Consider the following 13712-nt stretch of genomic DNA (forward strand, 5'->3'; position numbering starts at 1 on the left):
AGGCACGACGATCCTGAACAGCAGCAGCAATGGTACGTTCGGTGACTGTTCAGACTGACACCTGTAGCACACACAAGACACATCTGGCACTTCAGCACTGCAACACAGCAATAGACACTGACCTGATCACTGCACCCATGATGTCATAGTAAATATTAAACAGGGACCACTATCCTTCGCCCACTAGTGACAGTATTTTTCATCGATTTTAAGGTCACATGATTCCTGTACGAAGCCAAACAAACTTATGGTTAAACTCCATTGCCTTTTCTAGAGCGACATCCAGCCTTGATGTATACCTGTCAAATGATGGAGAATGCACTGTGTCTTTTGTACGCTGTGTCGATGGTTAATTACCCTCTCCACTGATTAAAGTGTCCTCTGCTATTGGAAACCTCTTCCCCATGCAGGCACTTACAGACTGTGATCAAGTTCCCTCTGTCCCTTCCCTTTGTTAAGGTAATTAGCTTGGCCAGGCAGATTTTCCATTCTTGAGTCATTCTTGTGGCTCTCCTCCACAGGTCTCAACATCCTTTTTGCACTGAGGATGCCAGTGCTGGATACACTATCCCAGCAGCGGCCTCGCTACTGCCATGTATAGAGGTAATAACACTGTCCTCACCAGACCCCTCTGTCACAGGGCAGCTGGTCCCTGTGGACCATCTGAGCCCAGCTCCCTTGGACCAGAGCAGGTGAGCCCAATCCAGCCAATTAAAGAGGTCTGAGCTACGCCTGGGTCTATACAGGGCTGCTAGTGGGCAGCTGGAGGGGATGGACTGAGACAGGCTGAGCCATGGGGAGGGAAAGCCACACTGGGATGGAATTAGCTGCTGTGGTGGGTTCCTGGAACAAGGGGCTCAGGGAAGCAGCCCTGGGGGCTGCTGCTTCAGGAGGGGAGCAGAGCTGGCTGAGGCTGGGAGGTTGCCCAGAGCTGGAGTGCCAGAGACCCCAGGGAGAAGTGGCCCTGAAGCCAGGGGTCCCAGCTGAGTTGACTGTTTTCAGTTTGTTAACCTTGGCTATGAAAATGAACCCCCTTGACCGAGACTGGGAGGGGCAATGCATGCTTTGGAGCTGGGGAGACATGATGGCCCTGGTGACACCCCTTTTTGTACATTTGAGGAGCCTTTTCATTGTTTTGACCCCTTTTAACCTCTTATGAAACACTATATTTTACATTTCTATCATGCCTTTCATGTAAGGATCTCTCATTGTTTTACAACTAGTACCTACAGTACTACAAGCTCTCAAAACCTTGGTGAGATGCTGCCGTTTGTGGTATACCCGGTAGGGGTCTCTTCACCTGAAAATGGAAAGCCACCATCTCTGTTTAAGGACCTGATCCATTAGCCATTAGAGTCAGGACTCCCACTTCCTACACTGAGAATGGGAAGGGATCCTAACAGCGTATTGCCAGATTGTGTAATCTGTGACAGGGAGTGACGAACACGGGATGTGATTAAAACTGCAGGTGGTATTTATGCAGGCAGAATGTAATTACCTGACCTGGAGTTTGGCTGCGACACCAAAATCAACAGCATGAAGAGGAATTGTTAGGCAGCAATCTGCAAACTGGAGAAATTGTAAAGAGATTTTGATGCTGTGTGAAAAAAAATCAAACTAAGTAAATCCAATGAATGACAGTTGTCACAAAGGCCAGTTGCCAGGCAGGACATCTGGCCCATGGTAAGCCTTGGCAAAGTCAATTTCTGTTTCACAACTGCCAACATTCATTGATGCCCAAGTAACAGAAGGAACATTTCACCAAGCAGGAATGTCTGCTGTAAATCCTCATTGGGTGGGAAGGAAGCAGGATAAATCGATTTGTTTGCGCCAAGTCCCTCTGTCTGTGACGGGAGCATGATAACGTTAATTAATTAGATAATGCTGAAGGCTTAATGTAGCTGTTTCCAGTAATTAGGCAGTAGCTGCTCACTATATACAGTGTGAGTGACAGAAAGAGAAAGTATTAAGTAACTATAACATTAATGTTCTGATCAGTTTCTCTTTTCTAATCGCTTATGGCATTTCTGATGGCATGTGCACTAATTACATGAACAATATCTCACTTTTACAAGGCAATAACCTGTCCCCCGAGGGCCTGCTCCTGTATGCCTCACACACGTAAGTGAAAGGAACTTTTGCTCCCCGATGGTAAAGATAGCTGAGCTCACGTAGGAACCTTCACCGAAGACTAGGCCTCCGCAGTGTCTGCACACTAGACAGAAAGGCCACAATTTAATGAGACGCCGCCAAGGGCTGGTGTTTGCACATATCTATTAGTAACATCAGGGTCTAGAGTTAAGCTAGGACCATGCATACTGGTAATTCATCGACATAGGCAGCTGTGGGCTTAGTTGCCCACCCCCCAAAAGAAGTAAGGACTGCATTAACCAAGAACACACTGAGTTTGGAACCGAAGCTCATTTATCTCAGGGTATTGAAAGTGAGCAAATCAGTCATGGTACAAAACTACACAAAATGATAGTCAGTAGCTGTTATTTTTACCTCTAACCCCTGAGATAAAAACCTTGGCAGTGTCCCTGAAATAGAATCATAGAAACACAGAATCACAGAGTTGGAAGGGACCTCAGGAGGTATCTAGTCCAACCTCTGCTCAAAGCAGGACTAACCTCAGCTAAATAATCCCAGCGAGGGTTTTGTCAAGCTGCATCTTAAAAACCTCCAAAGATGGAGATTCCACCACCTCCCTAGGTAACCCATTCCAGTGCTTCACCACTCTCCTAGTGAAAAATGTTTTCCTAATGTCCAACCTAGACCTACCCCACTGCAACTTGAGACCATTGCTCCTTGTTCTGTCATCTGCCAGCACTGAGAACAGCCTAGCTCCATCCACCATGGAACCCCCTTTCAGGTAGTTAAAGGCTGCTATCAAATGCCCCCTCATTCTTCTCTTCTGCAGACTAAACAAGCCTAGTTCCTTCAGCCTCTCCTCATAAGTCTTGCGTTCCAGCCCCCTCATCATTTTTGTTACCCTCTGCTGGACTCTCTGCAATTTGTCCACATCCTTTTTGTAGTGGGGGGCCCAAAACTGGACACAATACTCAAAATGCGGCTTCACCAATGCCGAATAGAGGGGAATAATCACTTCCCTCAATCTGCTGGCAATGCTCCTACTAATGCAGCCCAATATGCTATTAGCCTTCTTGGCAACCAGGGCACACTGCTGACTCACATCCAGCTTCTTATCCACTGTTACCCCCAGGTCCTTTTCTGCAGAACTGCTGCCTAGCTCGTCAGTCACCAGTCTGTAGCTGTGCATGGGATTCTTCCGTCCTAAGTGCAGGACTCTGCACTTGTCCTTGTTGAACCTCATCAGATTTCTTTTGACCCAATCCTCCAGTTTGTTTAGGTCACTCTGTATCCTATCCCTACCTTCCAGGGTATTTACCACTCCCCCTAGCTTAGTGTCATCTACAAACTTGCTGAGGGTGCAATCTACCCCATCCTCCAGATCTTTAGTGAAAATGTTGAACAAAACCGGCCCCAGGACCGACCCCTACAGAGCAATCAGCCATGACAGTTTCTATTGGCTTCAAAGGCAGGCACAGCAGCAGGCCCAGAGTTTTCAGAATAAAAAGGCCTCTGTGTATCAGGATCTCCATGGAGACTTGCAGGATTGCGGGATACTGCTGTTGGTTTGCCCAGTCCTGGTATGCAGTGGTCACCATTAGAAAGTCAGCATTTGCCAACGGTTCACGTGCAATCATCTGTAGGACAACAAAGGTTTCCATAGATTTAGAACAGGAAATGACTGGGGATGGCTGCATGATGCGATCGGTATCAGACTGTTTAACGGGGAGTACTCGATCAGATGATTGTAGGCAATCGCCATGAATCTCTTTTTGGAGCAGTACATGTCCCTGCCACCAGCATTCTCCTCTCCCCCTGTGATGGACCCTTAGTTCCAGCAATGGCTGATGTACCCCAGTATTTCTCTGCTCAGCTGGACTCTGAACCAACATCTGTGCTCCAGCTGAGAGAGTTATTTTGCAGATAGTTCTGGTCTGTTCTAGAAGTATCACTGGGCTCTTTGGGTATCTCTACACTGCCTTTGGGAGGTGTGATTCCACAGCCCATTGTGATTCCAAAAACAGCTCCACTGGACTTCTATAAATCTGCATGGTGCTGCTCCTGGGCAGAGAGCACAAAACGAGGTATGGAAGCAGAGGAAGCTGGGAAGTAGGGAGCAAAGGAACCAAGGAAGTCACTGGGAGACCTGGAACAAGAAGGGCTGCAGGCTCTGGAATTTCCTTGGATTATTTTAATGGTAACAAGCTTCACTGGAAAAAAGCCCTGTTCCTATAACCTGTTGGAGGCCTCTAAGAAGGGAAATCCAACCCTACACACCTTGCCGATCCAGGGGAGTGATCAGCATTTGATGTTAATTGGCAATGTTTGGAGCAGTGCAGCCAGCCTCCACTAGGGGAATCCTGCAACAAATGTTAATTTCTCTCTTGATTTCTGTTTTGGGGAGAGACACTTTGCTCAGTGCTGGAGATGCACAAGCATTCCTGCGTGGCTGCCACACTGCAGACCCCTCCCACAGCCCCTCTGAACCAGTGAATTCCCCCCTCTTGGCATATAGGCAACTATCATTCATTACTGCTACTTCCCCTCCAGGGACTTGGAGAATTTCTGCTGGAATTATACCAGGGTGCTCAGGGGATTCCAGACAGAATGATGTGATGTCCGGCTCTCTGGATGTGGGAAAAGACAGCGAGGTGATATACCTTGACTTTAGCAAAGCTTTTGATACAGTATTCTTATCTGCAAGATAAAGAAGTATGGGTTGGATAAATGGACGACAAGATGGATAGAGAACTGGCTAGATCATTGGGCTCAACGGGTAGTGATCAGTGGCTCGATGTCTAATTGGCAGCCAGTCACAGTGCCCCAGGGGTTGGTGCTGGGTCCGGTTTTGTTCAACATCTTCATTAATGATCTGGAGGATGGGGTAGATTGCACCCTCAGCAAGTTTGCAGATGACACTAAGCTAGGGGGAGTGGTAGATACCCTGGAAGGTAGGAATAGGATACAGAGTGACCTAGACAAATTGGAGGATTGGGCCAAAATAAAAGTGATGAGGTTCAACAAGGACAAGTGCAGAGTCCTGCTCCTAGGACGGAAGAATCCCATCCACAGCTACAGACTGGGGATCGACGGGCTAGGCAGCAGTTCTGCAGAAAAGGACCTGGGGGTTACAGTGGATAAGAAGCTGGATATGAGCCAGAAGTGTGCCCTGGTTGCCAAGAAAGCTAATGGCATATTGGGCTGCATTAGTAGGAGATTGCCAGCAGATTGAGGGAAATGATTATTCCCCTCTATTCGCCATAGGTGAGGCCGCATTTGGAGTATTGTGTCCAGTTTTGGGCCCCCCACTACAAAAATGATGTGGACAAGTTGGAGAGAGTCCAGCGGAAGGGCAACAAAAATTATTAGGGGGCTGGAGCACATGAGTTATGAGGAGAGGCTGAGGGAACTGGGCTTGTTCAGTCTGCAGAAGAGAAGAATGAGGGGAGATTTGATAGCAGCCTTTAACTACCTTAAAGGAGGTTCCAGGGAGGATGGAGCTAGGCTGTTCTCAGTGGTGGCAGATGACAGAACAAGGAGCAACGGTCTCAAGTTGCAGTGGGGGAGGTCTAGCTTGGATATTAGGAAAAAGTTTTTCACTAGGAGGATGGTGAAGCACTGGAATGGGTTACCTAGGGAGGTGGTGGAATCTCCATCCTTAGAGGTTTTTAAGGTGTGGCTTGACAAAGCCCAGGCTGAGATGGTTTATTTGGGGTTGGTCTTGCTTTGAGCAGGGGGTTGGACTAGATGACCTCCTGAGGTCCCTTCCCTATGATTCTATTTGAAAACCTTCTCCTACTTGGGGTTAGAAATGCTGTGATTCCAGCTCAGTCAGTTCACATGTGCCTGGCACCATGGAAATGTTAATGTACGTGACTCCTTCTCCACTATAATTTGTGTGCACTTTTCCTCCGACTCTGTAATTGTCTCTTGCACTGTCGGAATGGCTGCTAGAGGCCATATACATATCTCTACTCTTTGAATTTGCTGTGTTAGGACTAATGTACATATACTAGGACTCTGACCCACGTTAATTTAAAATCCAATGACCTATCACAAAGCTGTAGTGATGGCTACATGCCTTAACACCACAACAACCTTTTCCCAAGGAATCAGTACCAAAAGAATGCTGCCTAGTCCTGTGTTGGGACTAATGCCTACAAAATTTCCTCTTTTACTCCCTTAGTCTTTTGTTCTGTATTGGCCTATTTTCCCAGGCTTGGGCTTGTGTTTGTGTCGAACAAATGGCACATTAGCTCCTATTTTAGTTTCTGGTTTCAAGCTATTTTTCTAGAACTTATTCCATGGCCAGAAGAGACCACTGCGATCATGTAATCTGGCCTCTTGTATAACACAGGCCATAGGACTTTCCCAAAATAATTCCTTTCTGGACTAGAGCAGTTCTTGTACAAAAACATCCAATCTCGATTTAAGAATTGCCAGTGATGGAGAATCCAGCAGAGCTTTTGGTAAATTATTCTACTTGGTATTAATCTCACTGCTAAAAATGTACGTTGTACTGTAAGTTCAGTTTTAATTTGTCTAGCTTCAGTTTCCAGCCACTGGAGCTTGTAACACCTTTATCTGTTAGGCTGAAGAGCCCATTATCAATGTTTTTAATCAAAGTCAGTACATACGTACATGGGGAACAAGTCACCCATAACCTTCTCTTTGTTAAGCTACATATAGTGATCCAAGCATGCCAGTCTAGCATGTCACGATAGAGCATTGTGGAACTATGACCTACATTCTTTGTTCCTAGATTTATGCATTCACATTTGGCCTTACTGAAACACATACTGTGTGTCCCCTGCAAACTTTATCAGTGATGGCTTTTATATTTTCTTCCCGGTCATTGATAAAACTGTTAAATAGCACAGAGCTAAGAACTGATCTCTGTAGGACCCCACTAGAAATACACACATTTGAGGATGATTCCCCCTTTACAATTACATTTTGAGACCTATCAGTTAGCCAGTTTTCAATCCATTCAATGTGTGCCAGGTTAATTTTTATATCATTCTAGTTTTTTAATCAAAATGCTATGCAGTACCAACACACATGCCTTACAGAAGTCTAAGTACATTACATCAAAGCTATTACCTTTATCAACCAGACTTGTAATCTCACTAAAAAAAGATATCAAGTTACATTGACAGGATCTATTTTCCATGAACCCATGTTGATTGGTTTAATTATATTACTTTATTCATAGGGTCCTGTATCAGCCGTTCCATTATCTTGCCCAGGATCCATGTCAGACTGACAGGCCTATAATTATCTGGGTCATCCCATGTACTCTTTTTAAATATTGGTACAATATGAGCTTTCGTGCAGTCTTCTGGAACTTCTCTCATGTTCCAAGAGTTATTGAAAATAAGAATCAACAGGCCAGCAAGGTCATAAAACTCTTGGATGTGGGTGGAAAAGCTAGGAAAGAAGATGGTGATTTAATCCAGCTCTTCATAATCTAAGGTGAATAAATGAAAGCAAGTTAAGAAGATAAAAAGAGCCACGCCAACTTGAATCCACACATTCGTGCCGTAGATATAAACATGCACGCATGGAGCCAGTTTTTAAAAGAAAAAATGCAAACTGAAGAGAACTGACAGAGCCCAGTCCCAGAGACCAGCCTCTAGTGGAGAAAATTCAGCCACAGAACCCAGTGCCAATGGCCTATCCGCCCACAGAACATATTACAAATGACTCTGCAGGCTTGAAGATGTACAATAAAATGGTACTGCTAAGACTGGGAGAGGAAGTGTGACAGTGGCCATTTTGGAAAGGTCAGACAAAGAAAGCATGGCAGCTCTCTTCAGAGTGGAGGAAAGGCGAGATCTAGATAGCTGGGAAGGAAAGAAAACCTCCAATACAAAGATCAGTTTCTCCAAAACAAAGAGAGGGCCACAAACGAGAGAAACTCCCTCTCCAGCAAACACATTTTTAATTTTATGGGATTAGTGGGAAAATATCAGATGTGGAGGCAAGATGAAATGAGCAATTGGACAATGTTACTAATCGAGATGTCAGAATCCAAACTGAAGAAAGTGAAAAACAACAAAAGAGCAGGAGACCCAGATCTCCCCTGATGAAGAAAATTGACTTTAGAGTTATTCCAAGCAGTCCAAAATGCGTATTAGTGGGAGAAGAGTTGTCTACGGTGGAAAATGTCAAGAATAAGTGAACTCAAGGACGACAGAATCATCTCCTAATACCCATGTTATAAATAAATATGTTAGGATTAGATAGGTTTGGTTCTTATGAATACATATGGGAACTAACTTGCCCATGGGGGAAGTAGGGAGAGCCTGGGCTCCCACAGCTAGCGAGGACCAGGCACAAGGAAGAGAGCAGGGAGGGAAATGGAGGATAAGAGAACAGAAGCAGAGGTTAATAATGATTAATGAATAATGAATAATAATAATAATAATGAATAATAATAATGAATAATAATAAAAATGTTAGGGCTCAGCATTTAAAAATATACAGCAAATCAGACTCTGGAATGGGGTATAACAATACAGGTGCTAAAAAAGGAAAAGCAGTAAAAAAAAAGGTGCAAATATACTGGAAACTTGGCATCTGGGCTGGGCTGTCTCACTCCTTTTAACAAAGCGTAATATATTGGGTGAGAGCAGACCTGGTATGCATGGGTGAGTTTATTAATGTCATTCCTGTTCATGTTCAGAGAATGAACAATCAAGTGGAATTCTGCTCACTGGAAAAGGATATTCCTACTATAATCTATTTGCAGAAAACACACTTGAAGAAAAATGATATATACCTGAACACTTCTGGGAGAAAGCTCCCTTATGGTGCTTCAGGGCAATCTAATAGAAGAAGAGTGACAATACTCCTGCTAACCACATCCCTTTTTATATTTCAGCACAACTTGCAGATACAGGTACATTTTAATTGAGGACTCCTTGGAAGATACATTTCTCACTTTAGGCAATGTTTATGCTCCTAGTCAAGGGCATGTTTCTTTTTTTTTTTTATCAGGATTTTAGGGATTTAGGAAGTTTTAGGGAAGGGCATATTATTCTAGTGGGGATTTTAACAAAGCGTTTAATCCCATTTTGGATCAGTTGAATGTTCACACAGGGAGTTTGGGAAGAGCAAGTACAAATTTGTTGCATCATTTAGAAAATGAGGCGCTAACAGTGTCTGACAGAAAATGAATTCAGATGTCAGGGACTATGCATATTATTCTGCTACTCATGGATTGATTTGATTTGTTTCTAGGACCTTGGCTGATTTAGTCACAAAAGCTAATCAGGGAGCTATAACTTGATCTGATCATGCTCCTGCATGTACTAAATTAAAAGAAAAACAAAGGGCCTGGCAGCTGAATAGAGCTTTGTTGTATGAGTCCCTTTGAATTCAAAAGCAGGAAGAAAAATCAGATATATAGAAGAAAAGTGTAAGTGTAAGTGGACTCTATTATAACTGAATTGTTTAATGGCACATTGCAGGGCAATGAGATTCCACATTCACGGAAAGAGGCAGACATGGTGGTAATTCCTAAAGAAGGAAAATAATTTACCAGTTGTGCATTATACACACCTATTTCTTTAATTAATGTGGATGCTAAAATGTATGGCAAGGTGCTAGCAAACACACTTTCATCTTGCCTGAATATGTTCACCTTGACTAATCTGGGTTTCTTGCTGGCTGTCATCTATCTGATAACAACGGAAGAATGCAGAATTTGCTCTATAATGTTAATTCTAGCACTGCTTTCTGTATGCTTCTTTCTGTGGATGCTGAAGAAGCCTTTAACCAGCTGCAGTGGGAATACTACAGAATGATTTTGGTAAGATTTGGCTTTGGAAATGAGTTCTTTACAGCATATTGGCCCAATACACTCATTGCTAAGCATCTGTTTTGGTTAATGATCATCAAGCCCCTCCTTTTAATTTGTCTAGGGAGTACCAGACAGGGTTGGCCCTTATCCTCCTGTGGTTTGCTCTGGCAAAAGAGCCGTTTGCCCTTGGGAATGGAATTAAAACATATTCTGGATTCGAACATAAAATAGCTTTGTATGCTGGCAATGTCTTGTGACATTAGCAGGCTCCAGAAGCATCGTTAAAAATGAGGGCAATTGACGCTGGAATTTGGGCAGCTCAAGCTCCAAAGTGAGCGATGTTAAATCTGAAATTTGAGGAATTAGTATTCCCCAAAGGGTCAAACATTGTGTCAGCCACATACGTATAAATGGGTAAAGGACTCTTTACAATATTTTGGAATACATGTTGTGAAGAAACAAACATTTTTAAAGGCAAATTACCCTCCTTTGTGGACTAAAATAATATAAGACTTGGAGGAATGGACAAAATATAAAATGTCTTTGCTAGGTGGGGTAGCCTCGGCAACGGGGAACATGCTCATTTTTGTTTCTGGGCATCCCTCTTGGTATTCCTGATATGACATTAAAACATGGCAGGATGTGCTATTAACATTCATATGGAAACATACAAGACAAAGGGAAAGTTCTGTATAATCCTGCAGCACGGGGTGGGCTACCTTTCCTTAATTTGGTTTATTAAAATGCATAGCAATTAAAAGATGTGATCAGCTGGGTCAACAAGAGACCATCCGAATGCTGGGTAAAACTTGAACAGGACTGGAGCCCTGGCATAGCTATCTGTAGTAACTGTCGGGTTAAAAAGAAATGTAGGTCACCATCAGTAAAATCACTCATTCACTCAGACCAGCTTAGCAGCTTTGAACAATTTTCTTTAAATTCCTGTTGCCAAGTCTTCTCCCTTAGCTGCTTTCATTAATAATCAGGAATGTATTCCTAGGAAGCAAAGTGACTATTCATTGTAGGTAAGAACTGAGATTACTCAATTTGGACAGCTATTACTGTGTCCTGAGCTGAAATCATACCAAGAGATGTGCAATAATATGAATAATATAAAGATCACATATTTTCAGTATTTATAAGTCAAACCTTTTATTGTGAAATCTGGATACAAGACAGCTGTGGCTAGACCTTTAACCACATTTGAGCAGTTGACCCAGGAGCAAGCTAGCAGAAAAGGCTTATTTTCTAAGATATATACAATTTTGATTAAAAAGAGATGTTGATAAAGAAAACAACCCAGATGAAAAGATGAGGGAAGGATTTGGACAAAGAAATTGATCTAGATGAGTGGGTCTCTATATGGAAAGGGGATACACATCTTCGATTTGTGTAGCTCATAAAAATATTTTATAAAATTACTGTATAGACAGCATTTGACTCCAGTTAAGATCCATCATATTTTTGCTACTAGGGAGTTGTTCTGTTGGAAGGTTTGTGGGAAAGGGGAACATACTTGAATATACGCTGATTGTGTCCAGGAATTAGACAGTTTTGGGAGGAAAGTATTAGAGATTCTGTTTATAACACTTTCCAGCTTTCCAGAGACCTGCTTACTTAATACTCTGGTAAAGGATTTACATGTTAAACAGAACAACAACATTATTTTTATTATTATTATTATTATTAACAGCAAGACTTTATATTGCATATTATTGGAAAAAATGTGACTTCTCCTATGGAATTCCGATATAGTAATTATGGACTGTCCTCGTAATGGAAAAGCTTTCACACCAATTATGTACACGAGAGACTCCAAAAAGAGGGCAGGTATTTAGAAACTTGATCATCCTTTTCAGTGATTTAGACGGGGAGGGCTCCCCATCCAGCAAACCAGAATCTTTAGCCAGGTTATTTGACTATTAACCTGATCCTGAATATGTAATGTATGATATAGTATATTAACATTTTATTGTAACTTTGCTTTAATAAAAAGTTTCAGCAACAACAACAAAAAATTGGATTAAAGTTATCCAGACCTTTGACTTAAAAGATGTCTAATTTTAATGGCTGCTGTTTAGCATCCTCCTAACTTACTATTGGAATAGAAAGTGTTTCATCGTGATGCTGACTATATCTTCTCATTTTTGTTTCCGAAGTAGAAAATATAAATATTTATTAAATACTTCTTCCTTGTCTGTATTATTACCAACGATTTGTACCATTTCTATCTAGGAATGGCTCAATACATTTGTTAATATTGCTTTTTGTTCCTAATATACTTAAACAGTCATTGTCCTTTGCTGGCCAGAGATGGCTTCTTTTGTCCTTTTGCTTCCTTTATCAACTGTCTACATTACAATTTCTAGTTTCTGATTTATGTTCATTACTATCAACTTGGATTGATTCCCTGTGTTAGGTATTTTTATAGCTACCTTTACTTTTCCTCTTCAACCTATCTTTCTTGATTGTGGCTTTTTGGGTTTTGTGGTAAAGTGACTCCCAACCAGTGTGTCACCTCATGGCTAGATACAGTGTTGGAGGGATTTTTCTCTATAGTCCTGCTGACCAGGTCCACTGGTGATTCCCTTTTGCCTTGTGACTCAGCTATCTGCCCAGGTCTCACCATTTTCAGGGTAAAACAGGTTTTCATGAAGTAGTCCCAGGACCTCACACCAGGTCAAAGACCCTGGTGCAGGCTGCCTCCCAGGTGTTGTGGGACAGGGCTGCCTATGCTCAAAGCTTCTCTTTAACCCCATCTTCCCTGGTGTGGAATATGTACACCCCATCTAGTAAAGTGTTCTTATGCATTTCCCAATTATCATTCACATTTCTCTGTAAAATTCTTCCTTCGGCTCATTGGTTCATAATTGGTTTTGGCTTTGTGAAATTAGCCCTTTTAAAGTGGCAGCTGTATGCACTACTGGTCTTGATTTTATTCTGTTTGAACATAACATAACATTCTGTTATTGTTAGGATCACTTGGTCCTAAACTGATGCTAATTTTTGGTTCTGTGATCAATGGCTCCTTATCTGAAAAGATGAGGTCTAATATTGAATTTTTTCTTGTTGGATGCAACACTTTTTGTGTTGCAAAATTGTCATCTCACATATACAGATATTCGGAGGACGTTTTAGCACTAGTAATATGAGACCTTCACATTTTTCTCTGGCTAATCAGGCTGTTCATCAACTTCAGCCTGTTTATATTAACTATTCCTTAATCTGCTTTTCTTCTTTGTGAGCTTAGGGAGATGAGCTGTTTGGATGATTTTCCTCAATGTTAGCTCTGTCTCCATCTGTCATTTTAGTGACATTTCTTTCTGAGCAGTGCCAGTCAGACATACATCATCTCTCATTTGCTTTTCCTTCCATGTCCCAATGTTTAATGGCTACCCAGACAATCTAGTATTCTGGACTACTTGAATTAAGATAACTCTCAGAAAGGATATCACTTCTGGGAAGGAGCTTCTCATTAGATTTCACTATCAAAACATCATAACGATTATAGAGGCCTTCTTTATAAGCAAAAATAAATCCATCCCCTTCCCAGACAGTATAGAGGCAGAAATTAATGGACACTTCACTCATTTCCTGTTCATTTAGACAAAACATGGAATCTGAAGAAACACTTTTTTTAGGCCACATTGAAAGCTGGCCAAAGTGAGCCTGTAATTGAATATACTGCACATCTGACATTCGCACCACTGGCATATGTCAACCATTCCTAGGCTGTGACCATTGCTGGCACCGCCTCACTTTGCTGAGATGAGACACGAAGGTAACTCTTGTTACAACTAATTTGTTACCACCG

The sequence above is a fragment of the Emydura macquarii genome, unplaced genomic scaffold, assembly GCF_026122565.2.
Source record: "Emydura macquarii macquarii isolate MOO-44397 ecotype Brisbane River unplaced genomic scaffold, CSIRO-AGI_Emac_v2 contig_1551, whole genome shotgun sequence".
Lineage (NCBI taxonomy): Eukaryota > Metazoa > Chordata > Testudines > Chelidae > Emydura > Emydura macquarii.